Source organism: Canis lupus, chromosome 18, assembly GCF_048164855.1.
Source record: "Canis lupus baileyi chromosome 18, mCanLup2.hap1, whole genome shotgun sequence".
In the NCBI taxonomy this organism is placed as follows: Eukaryota; Metazoa; Chordata; class Mammalia; order Carnivora; family Canidae; genus Canis; species Canis lupus.
The window spans coordinates 48,548,324-48,560,691 of NC_132855.1; the positions used below are offsets into that span (position 1 = coordinate 48,548,324).

At 34.8% G+C, this 12,368-nt stretch overlaps 1 pseudogene; it reads left to right on the forward strand.

Annotated features, from left to right (window-relative positions):
* The first annotated feature begins 304 nt into the window (after positions 1 to 304).
* Positions 305 to 12,368, forward strand: part of LOC140609375 (transmembrane protein 138-like) — a 65,309-nt pseudogene continuing 53,245 nt past the window's right edge.

Genomic DNA, 12,368 nt, shown 5'->3' on the forward strand with positions numbered 1-12,368 from the left:
TGTTTAATTGTTAATTATTATTAATCTTTGCTGGTAGATACTGCAGTAGGGTATTATGACTTGAAAAATTTCAGACAAAAACAGCAAGGTTGACAAACATAGTACCTCCCCCTAGGAAATTTAATTCAGTAAGTGCCAGAAAGCACAGCTGTGATAGTTGGATATCTAGCATGTTGCAAAACAAAAATTCAGCAGTGCCAGTTGAGATGGATCAATAGGTAAGACGACAGCCTCTCGTCCAGAATTCTTGAAAAAATATGTATGAGATAGAGCAAGATATTGAGAAGTTGTAGTTAACCTAGGAATGGAGAGGTTACAAGATTTAGAGTCAGGCTGCAAGAGACTGAAAGGACTTCATGACTGGGGACAAATAGTTTGCACCATGACATCCAGAAGTAGATGTCTGGACGCTGCCCCCCTGCTAAGACCAGCCAGAAAGTTTGATCTCAATGAGCACACCCATAAAATCTGGACTATCCCAGGGGCAACACACAGCACAGGTGAGAGGGGTGTTGAAATCAATAGGAGATTCAAGGCCTTCTTATCCTCTGTTACTGTGAGAACATTGAAGGACTCAACCTCATCTTGAACAAAATGAGAATACGATGAAAGCATTTGAAAGGCAGAATTCCTCCCCCTGCCCAGTTTTATTGAGAAATATCTGACATGCTTCCCTGTATAATTTAAGGTATATACAGCTTGATGGTGTGATTTACATGTATAGTGAAATGATTGCTACAAAAGGTTCAGCTAACATCTGTCATCTTATATAGATAATAGGAGAAAACAAAGAATGAAGAAACAAATTCTCCTTCTAATAAGAACTCTGAAAAAAAAAAAAGAACTCTGAAGATTTAATCTCTTAACAACTGTCCTATATATCCTGCAGCATGTTAGCTATAGTCATCATGTTGTAAATTATGTCCCAAGTACTTAATCTGTAATTGGAAGTTTGTACATTTTGACCATCTTCCTCCCATTTTTGCCCCCACCAAACCTCAGTCTCTGGTAACCACAAGTCTGATTTCTTTATATATGTTTAGATTATTTGTCTGTTTAGATACATATATATTTATATCCCACATAATAATATTTGTTTTTCCATCATACGGTATTTCTTTCTCTGTCTGGCTTATTTCACTTAGTACAATGCCCTGAAGGTCCATCTATGTTACTACAAGTGGTAGGATTTCCTCTGTGTGTGTGTGTGTGTGTGTGTGTGTGTGACTAAATAATATTCCATTGTCTATGTATATACCACAACTTATTTATCTATTCATCTACCAGTGGACACTTAATTTATTTCCAAGCCTTGGCTACTGTAAATAATGCAGCTATGACCATGGGGATGCAGCTATCTTTTCAAGTTAGTGTTTTCATTTCCTTTGGATCTGTTCCTAGGAATAGAATTGTTGGATCCTATGGTAGTTATATTTTTAACTTTTTGGAGCCACTGTTTTCCATAGTAGCTGCACCAGTTTATAATTCTACTAACCATGTACTAGGCTTCTTTTCTTCACATTCGTGCTGGCATTTCTTATCTCATCCTTCTGACAATGGTCATGTACCACAAGTTTAGGTGACATATAATTATAGTTTTAATTTGAATTTCCCTAATGATTAGTGATGTTGAGTGTCTTTACATGTTCTTATTGACCTAAAAGGCAGAGTATTTATCTGAAAGTGACTAAATCATTGAAAATAGATTTGTATATATTGTGGAGATTGTGAAATCATACGTTGGCAGGTAAAAATTGTACAACTGAGCCTTGAACAATGTGATGGTTAAGGTCACTAACCTCTGTAAAATTGAAAATCCCAGTATAATTTTGACTGCCTAAAAACTTAATTACTAAAAGCTTACTATTGACAAGAAGCCTTATGGACAACTGAAACAGTCTATTAACACATATTTTGAAGTTTATATATATTATATATTGCATACTTATAATTTTCTTTAAAAAGGTTAAAGAAAATCTTAAGAAAATTACAAGGAAGAGAAAATACAGTACTGTATTGGATTGAAAAAGTCTATGTAAGTGGATGTATGCATTCCAAACCTGTGTTGTTCAAAGGTCAGCTGTATTTTTTTCTTCGCTTAAAACCCAGCAAAATGGAAAACTGTTAGCAAATTTGGATCTTTTTATAAAACAAAAATACAAGATTTCCTTCACATGTATAAAAAGTATCATGAGTAAATTTTTAATCTTGCTATTATATGTATTTTCTCTTCAGTATATATCTCTGCAACATGTCATCAGTAAAACAGGAGTATAAAACAGGCACTTTCTAAGGCATACCAGAACTTATATAATCAAATGTGAGTTGCTTTCCTAGGTCATCAGTTACCTGATACTTCTTCTCAATGGTTGACAGATCTTCAGAGTAGCAGCTCATTTGGAATTAGCTATGAAGGTATTTTACAAGTGCCATAAGGAATGCAGTTACATTACTCTGTGACCAAACCTTGAATTTCTCATAATGTCATCTCTTTCAGTGTAACTATCTGTCTATTGGTGACATTTCTGCAGCCATGCATATTTTTAGCTTGAAGGGAGAATTAGTGATATCCCATCTGTCAACTAACACTCAGGAAAAATAAAAGCTCTGTTGAGAAGGTTGGGTTTTGCAATGATGATGACAAATGTTATCAGAATCATCAACAGCAACATCCACACTAATGCCCTGCCATGAATTACAGACTTGATCTGTGCTGGGAATAGTGCAAAGCCATTTACATGTAACTTCACAGCGTATACAAAAGATAGAAATGTATAGGATAGTTTTTCACAACAAAATCAGAAATGGATAGAATAAGAACATTTGGAAGATACATAGGGGGTAAGTGGACTTCAAAGCTAATTCAGACTAATTTCAGTCTCTGATTTTGAGAGTTTTATTTTTAAATTTGCTGTTGGAATATTAGCAGATGCCTGAGTTTGATTAATACACTCTAGGATGATGCTAGAAAGTGTGTGAGGCTCATGCAAATGAAATATAATTGTTTTTGTTGGATTATGTTCTGAAAATTCTTTCAACAGCAATTGCCTTCATTTTTCATGGAAATTTTGAATGTTCCAGAAGGAAATGCAATGGCTCTGTTCCTTGAGGACTGCCTTTAGCTTGAAGATAGAAAGACATAAAATGTTTTATAATGAGTGTAAAAAACAAAACCACAAATCAAAACATCACAACAGCTGGCATGTATATCCTAAAGAACCAGGCAAGAAAAGGAGATTGTAAATATAGCAAAACAAAATCATTTGGGTTTCGAAAAGAATATGGGAAGATGTGATTTAGGGAACCATTCTGTGTTATATTTATTGATATTTCAATTATGAATGATATTTGCTACCACCTTTGACACTATAAGTGGGAGTGTCAACAAATTTTTGAAATGACAAAACGCAAATCATATTAATGATTAGTGTTCAAAAACATTGTCTTGAAGAATTATCAAAATAATCTTACAAATTCTTAAAAACAAGCAGGATTTTTAATTTAAAAAAAATTCCCTGATCCATTCCCCTTTAACTCTTTATCTAAAAACTGAGTGCTTATAATATTAATTTTGGTTCACTGATTTTTCTCCATTATGGCAAAAGTTTATTCTCAAACATCCCCAACTCTCTCATCTTACAAATTTAATTGTTACTATTTTTAGTTATATCAGGAAACAATGTTTTACTCTGATGAAAATATAAGTTTTGTTCTTTGCCAATTCATAAAGTGTTCTGTAACTATTATTTATTTCTTGTAAAACTTTTTCTCCCTGTGATTCTCCCCTGACACCCAACTTGCATTGTCTGTCTTAAATTGTCCTAAAATCTCAAAAAAGGATGAATCTCTTGAATATTCCTATTTCTTCACCAAACACTTCCCTTTCTCCTGAAACTGCAGCCCTCTCTCTGGTCTGGACTGCCTGCCATCTTTAGAACTACTACTCCAGGGGACTTAAACTCTAATGTAATTTCTATTATCACCTTTTGTTTATGATTTATTTCCTTATACTGCTAAAATCTAAGTAACCTACTAAAATACCAGATGTGTGGAAAGAAGTTTTCTGATGCCTCACATGTCTGAAAATATTTTTTATTCTAACTCAAGCTTAACTGAAAATACTGAGTAGTGAACATCTGGTTTAAAATCGTCTCTCAAAATTAAAAAAACACCACTCCTTCGTCATCTGTTATACAGTGCTGCTGATGGGAATACCAATGCTAATTAAATGATCCCTCCTCCATAGGTGACTATTTCCTCAGCCTCTTCTGCCTCCTCACTCCCAATTTCTCCAGGCAAAAAAGCAAACAAAAAACAAAACAAAACAAACGAACAAGGGGTGGTGGAAAGGGAGGTGGGCGGGGGATGGGGGTGACTGGGTGACGGGCAGTGAGGGGGGCACTTGATGGGATGAGCACTGGGTGTTATGCTATGTGTTGGCAAATTGAACTCCAATAAAAACAAAACAAACAAAAAACCTTGTAAATTTATTTAGTTTTACTGAAATTTCACAACTATTTATTACAGTACTGGGATTTATATTTTTATGGGCTTTGGGCGGCTCCTTTGATAGGAAGACAGAATTCTTCATTTCGCCTTTCGGAGAATCCCTGTCAGATCGATTGTGGACAGCCTCGACGGATAATGTTGCTACCTTCCTCTTGTATTATTTTTTAAGATTTTATTTATTTATTTATTTATTTATTTATTTATTTATTTATTTACTATGAAAGACACACAGAGAGAGAGGCAGATACACAGGCAGAGGGAGAAGCAGGCTCCAGGCAGGGAGCCCGATGTGGGACTCGATCCTGGGACTCCAGGATCACGCCGTGGGCGGAAGGCAGGCACTAAACCACTGAGCCACCCAGGGATCCCCGCTACCTTCCCCTTGTACTTTCATGTCATTCATATCTCTTGGAATATTATCCATTGCTCATTTCACTAATTGCTATTCAGCAAAGATGTTTTCATTTATTTTTCACCTTCCAATACCCTTCTCTCACTTCTTTTCCTTTGAATAGTATCACATTCCATGTATAATTTTTTCTGAAGAAATATTCATTTGAGGGACCTAGTTTATGCATCTTGTTCTCCCTATCTTCCTCTACTACATGTTTGCCTTTCTGCAAATCTATATTGGTCTTGACTTTCTGTTCATCATATTTAACATGGAGAAAATGCAAGTATAATCTAGAAGCACTGTGTACTTTGTTGTGGGCTATTAATGAAGATTCAGTGCTTCAGTGTGTGAGTGATTGCGGGATAGGGCAGGCTTTTCATAGTGGGCCTGTCTAAATGCCAATATGTGAATAACTTTTTCCCCTGGGGCCATTCACGTCTTTCTCTCTCTCAGTGAAATCCCTAACAAATATCCAATAGTATTTTAAAACAGAAATAGAACAAACAATGTTAAAAAATTTCTCTGGAACAACAAAGATCCTAAATAGTCAAAGCAATCTTGAGAAGGAACAAAGCTGGGGGCATCATGCTCCCTGATTTCAAATGGTAATACCAAGCTACAGTAATCAAAACAGTATGGTGTAGAAAGAAAACAGACATATAGATCAATAGAACAGAATAGGGAGAGATGTAACCATTCATAGATGGTAAATTATGTTAAAGAAGACCAGAATATAAAATGGCAAAAGGACAGTATCTTTAAAACATGACATTTGGAATACAAGACAGTAATAGGCAGAAGAAGAAGAAGAAGAAGAAGAAGAAGAAGAAGAAGAAGAAGAAGAAGAAGAAGAAGAAGAAGAAGAAAAAGAAGAAGAAGAAGAAGAAAAAGAAGAAGAAGAAGAAGAAAAAGAAGAAGAAGAAGAAGAAAAAGAAGAAGAAGAAGAAGAAGAAGAAAAAGAAAGAAGGAAAGAAAGAAAGAAAGAAAGAAAGAAAGAAAGAAAGAAAGAAGAAAGAAAGAAAGAAAGAGAAAGAAAGAAAGAAAGAAAGAAGAAAGAAAGAAAGAAAGAAAGAAAGAAAAAAAGAAAGAAAGAAAGAAAGAAAAAGCAAAAGCAAAGAAATTAGACTACTATCTTATACCATATACAAAAATCAACGTAAAATGGTTTGAGGACTTGAACATAAGATTTAAACCAATGAAACTCTCATAAAAGACCTAGGTAGTTAAAAAAAAAAAAAAAAAAAAAAAAAGATCTAGGTGCTAAGCTCCTTGACGTTGATCTTAGTGATGATTTTTTTTTTTATGTGACTCCAAAAGCAAAAGAACAAAAGCAAAATTAACAAGTGGAACTGTATCAAACTAAAATGCTTCTGCACAGCAAAGGAAACCATCAAAAAAAAAAAAAAAAAGAAAGAAAGAATGAAAAGAAAAGGCAACTGACTGAGAGAAATTATTGCAAATCATGTATCTTAATAAAGAATGTCCAATTAAATAATATCCAAAATATCCAAAATATATTTAAAAACTCATACAACTGGGATGCCCGAGTGGCTCAGCAGTTGAACGCTTGCCTTTGGCCCAAGCTGTGATCCTGGAGTCCCGGGACCAAGTCCCACATCGGACTTCTTGAATGGAGCCTGCTTCTCTCTCTGCCTGTGTTTCTGCCTCTTTCTCTCTGTGTCTCTCATGAATAAATAAATAAAATCTTTAAAAAAAGAACCTCATACAACTTAATAAAAAAACCTGATTAAAAATGGGCAGAGGGATCCCTGGGTGGCGTAGCGGTTTAGCGCCTGCCTTTGGCCCAGGGCGCGATCCTGGAGACGCAGGATCGAACGCCACGTCGGGCTCCCGGTGCATGGAGCCTGCTTCTCCCTCTGCCTGTGTCTCTGCCTCTCTCTCTCTCTCTGTGTCTCTGTGTGACTATCATAAATAAATAAAAATTTAAAGAAAAAAAAAAGAAGAGGTCAACATGAAAGATGTCAACATCACTAATCATCATGGAAATGCAAATCAATACCACAATGACATGATCACACACCCATTAGAAAAGTTATTATCAAAAAGACAAGAAATAATAGGGCGCCCAGGTGGTTCAGTCAGTTAAATGTCTGACTCTTGATTTCAGCTCAGGTCATGATCCCAGGGTTGTGAGATAGCACCATTTCAGGCTCAATGTTGGGCGTGTAGCCTGCTGTGAGATTCAATTATTCCCTCTTCTCCCTTTGCCCCTCTACTCCTCTAAAACAAAAACAAAAACAAAACCAAGAAATAACAAGTGTTGGCAAAGAGAAAAGGAAACTTTTGTGCAATGTTACTAGGAATATAAATTGGTGCAACCAGTATGGAAAACATTGCAAAGGTCTCTCTAAAAATTAAAAATAGAGCTACCATAAAATCCAGCAATGCTACTTCTGGGTATTAATCTGAAGTAAATAAAAACACTAATTTCAAAAAGGTATATGCACCCCTATGTTTACTGAAACATTATTTATAATAGTTAAGATAAAAAACAACCAAATTGTCCATCAATGGATAAATGCATAGAGATGATGTAGAGGGGTGTGTGTGTAATGAATGTGTAATGAATGCGTATATAAATATAATATATATATGTATATATTATATATACATATATAAGGGAATACTGCACCTTATATATATAGGAATATATATATTAGGAATATTAGGAATACACATGCATGTACTATATAGATATATAGGAATACTACTCAGCCATAAAAAGAATGCAACAACATGGATAAACCTTAAGAGTATTATCCCATGTGAAATAAGTAAGAAAGAGAAAGAGAAGTCTGTATAATATTACTTGTCTGTGGAACCTAAAAAACAAAGCAAGTGAACAAAATGAAACAAAACTCATTGATACAGAGAATCAGAAGGGTGGTTGTCAGAGGAGAGGACATTGAAGGTGAGTGAGATGAATGAAGGGGGTCAAGAGGTATGAAATTCTAGTTATGAAATCAACAAGTAAATAAGTCATGGGGATGTAATTTACAGTATGGTGACTAGAGTCAATAACATTGTAATGCACTGCATATTTGAGAGTTGTTAAGTTAAATCTTAAATGCTCTCATCATAAACAAAAATATTTTGTATGGGATAAGCAAAGGTATAAATCTACTTACTATTTTTGTCTTTATATCTAGAAATAAAACACTTGTGTGGAGGGATTATAATGATATCTGTATTTATGCAGCAGTGTCCATAGTTTATGGTAGAAGATGTTTCAACTGTAAGAATAAGGGGCGGGGATAGTGCTGTTGCATTAAGGAGGGGATCCTGACATTACCACATAGAACTACTTTCTTCATAGAGAGATGATGGTGTCAACAATTCTTGAGGATAAAATGAAAAATAATTCTAGGCAATGATATAAAATGGCTATTTCTCAAGGACCAGCTCACTTGAGCACATTTAAAAATGGTGTAAAATGTGGACAAAAGCAAACATAAATCCTCCGCTAAGTAAAGAAATCTAATGATGTAGCAGAGGAAGATTTTACAGCAGGATGCTTTAGACAGAAGGTGAATTGCAGGAATACTTTCAAGAAAATGGGACAGATTTTGCTTAGTGCTTTGAAGATAAAGAGTCAGTTCAAAAACTGTAAGTATAAAGAGTTAGGGGTCCCCAGAAAAAGAAAAAGGAGACATAGCTTCCGTGACATAAAGTCATTTTAGGCTCCCAGCTATTTTCTGCCACCTATGCCCTATCTGCCCAAGCACACTTCTTACAAAGCTTCCTAAAAGTGTCAGAATTAAAAAAAAAAAAAAAAAAAAAAAAGGCAAAAACCTTGGTAGTTAAGGATTTTAAGGGAACAAAGGGACCGAAAAAATGAACAGTCTCTATCAGGCAAGGAATGAGCTTAGCCATATCAGAGACACTAAGTGTGTAGTAAAACTCCCAGTGCTGTTTCAAAAGTAATCAAGGCCCTACATTCCTTACTCGAGATAAATAGTCCCAAACCCCATCTAATTTATTTAGCATTTTTTATTTTGCTTATTTTTTCCATTGTCAAGTTTTTATCTAATTTCAGTTTGCTAACATGTAGTGTAAAATTAGTTTCAGGTGTAGAGCTTAGTGATTCATCCCTTACATGTGACCCAGAGTTCATCACAAGTACCCCATCTAGTTTACATATACCCTCTCAGAACATGCCTGTAGCCCTCTTCCCCTTGTCCAGTGGTTACCTCTGCTTCATTACAATGTTAAAATCTCCACTCAGGGAGGAACACAAACCTCATGAATGTAATATACAATACATGTCGAGGCATGGTGTAGAGGCATGTTTCCTAAGGACTCATGCATGACCTCATACCCACCTGTCCATGCAATAACAAAACATCCCTTTGTGAATATTCATCCTCACCCTAAACAGAAGAAATCCCCTCACCCCTGATCCAGGCGTCACAGCTTTGTATTTATTCCCAGGATCTTCCTTGCTGCAAAAAACATCCTTTGTGCGACAACTCTACCTGGTACAGTCTCCACCTGTAACTAACCAAGGAATGAACTCATGTTAGTTCTGTAACAAAAGGTAGTCTTATGAGACACTTTTTAATGCATAAACCAATTAAACAAGGCCTTGGAGAAAATGTTTTGACTTCAGATGACAAGATCCTTGGATTTATTTTATTTATTTATTTATTTATTTATTTATTTATTTATGAGAGACACAGAGAGAGAGAGAGAGAGAGAGAGAGAAACACGCAGAGACACAGGCAGAGAGAGAAGCAGGCTCCACGAAGGGAGCCTGACATGGGACTCCATCCTAGGTCTCCAGGATCATGCCCTGGGCTGAAGGTGGCGCTAAACCACTAAGCCACCTGGGCTGCCCAAGATCCTTGGATTAAATGGAAATGAATTCTTATGTAAAATCACATTGCAAAAAAAATCTTGAAAATTATCTTGTTTTGGTTAGGCTTGAGGGTGAGGAAGGGAATCAACAAGCCTCAGTTCTTATTGAAATATGGGATGCACTGCAGGACAAAATGAACATATACCTTCCTTTCTAAGCTGAGTGAGTGTAACCCTTTTTCTGAACCTTCAGCTTAGCCAGAGTACTGGACTTTGAGAGAAAAAAAGTCAGTGAGCTGTAGTATGTAGTATGATAACACTCAAAGTAAGATTACTGCTTTGTCCTAAGCAAGCAGTAAATTTCTTTCACAGTTTCTGTGAAGGAAGACTATCTTGCCATCCATAAGAAAGCAGTGAATATTTTGCTACTGTTTTCAATTCCATCATGTGTGAGCCAGCTGCTGTGTTTAATAGGCATTTTGAGCCAGAGTAGAATTTATTTCATTTCAATTGAAAATAAGTCCTTTTGCATTTAATTCAATTTTGACTGAGAATTAACTATTTTGTGCAGCAAAAACTAAGCATAGTTTCCACATTAAAGAAATTTCAATTCTATACTTTTAGTTTAAATACTATATATATAATATATATACAGGCCTATAAAGGAGTTCAAGGAATAAAGCCTTTTTATGATAATTCTGTAATTCCTATCTCTACCTATTCACTTCTCTGATACCATAGTAAAGGAATGTTTTTTTTTCAAAATCATACAGATTTGTGACTTAGACTCCTTTGTATTCATATTGTTTTAGATTATGGCTGAGTTAAAATTTGCTACTGAACACTGTCAATAACATTAATGAAAATCAACTTACTTTGATTTTACTTACACCAGTACTTTAACAAAAACTCACATTTACCTTATGAATTTTAAAAACGTATACAAAGAAACAAAATTAAAGAAAGGCAGACTCTGCCTAAGAGCCTTTTTTTAGTCTTTCCAAAAAGGTTGCCTTTAGTTTTAAGAATGGGGAAACTTGAAACTGCAGTTATATAAATCATGTACAATTTATCTATTTTATTAGCAACTTGGACAGAAGAAATTTATGACAAGAATTTAAGTTCTAGTTGAATATATTTTTTTGTACATGGAAAAACTAAAATTCCCATTACCTGCCTTCTAGACTTAAAGTGGATATAATTTAGGGGGATCATAAACCACACAAAGAGAGTAAGCTAATGAATTGGCCAAAATAAGCTCATCCAAGGAAAATGTCATTCTCTTCTTAAAATAGAAGTGAAAATTATTTCTGTAATATTATATCTACAATTAATGACCTCATTAAGTTACTAAAAGCTGTGAATATAATTTTTTTGTGTGGCTAAACCTAAAAATTATTCCAAAAATTTCCCCAGAGTAAAATGATTAAGAAATACTGTGCTCTTTTATAGATTATATAGATATATTACATATATAGATATAAATATACACATAAACAGAAAGCAAGCAAGCAAGCAAGAAAAAGAAAGAGAAAGAGAAAATCTTTTTCTATTATAATATCCCATCACTGGTAAAGTACTCTAGTATATACCTTCTAAAAATAAAGAGACTCTGCTATATTACCACAATACAACCCTCCCATTTAGGAAATCAACATTCATACAATGCCATGTTCCAGTTCACAGACTTCATTGTAATTTTGCCGACCATTACATGAATGTGCCTTTTTCATTTCCAGTCCAGCTACTTGTCCAGGAAACAGAGTTGCTTCTGATTTTCAGGATTCACAAATCTTCAGCCTGAAAGGTTGCTTAATCTATCCTTTTTTATTCTTACTAGTCCTGAAATTTTGCAGGATTTTCATGCTTTGAGATGATCCCCTACCTCAGTCTGGAGGATGTATCCTCCTAACCAAACTTAGATTTCTCCATGGAGAAGTCATTATTGTGTAGAGAGATATTTCAATATTATACCAAGCATACAGTCCTTAACAAAGCTTCAACCATCATCATTGTTTTCACAATTATCATTGTCTATCATTCCTTCCTTATTTTGTTATTTTATTAAAGAAGATTTTTCTTTTCTCCCTATTTACTTGTCAGTATGGACTCATGACTTCTTTATGAAATCTGATAGTATTAATTATTTTGATTTCCAATTGTCCCAGATATACTCAGTGAGAGAACCATCAAGTTAGCTTTTATATACTTTGACATGACTTTGTCATTCTTTGGGCATGTCTTCACGTTCTGGTGTAAGATATTCCTAGACAAGAAGTTTTGTTAATGCAGATGCTATTTAGACACTAGGAATAATGATAAGTGGCTATCAGTGAGCTTATACTCATCTGTGAATAAACACACACACACACACACAGAGTTGATTCTCATTATTTATAGCATACAAATAGACTTTATTATATGAAATCATTGCAAATTTCAAATTAGGAAATACTGAACCATTGCCCCTATGGATATAGGGTTAATTTTCTAGGAACCTCTGGTCACATTTCCACCAACTGATGAATGTATGACCATGTTTTATGTGTGTTTCTGTTTGAAGACCTATTACTTTATATATGTTATTAATTCATTAACATAGAACTCCTGGCTAACAGTATTATAAATCAAACCTGAACAAAGCTTA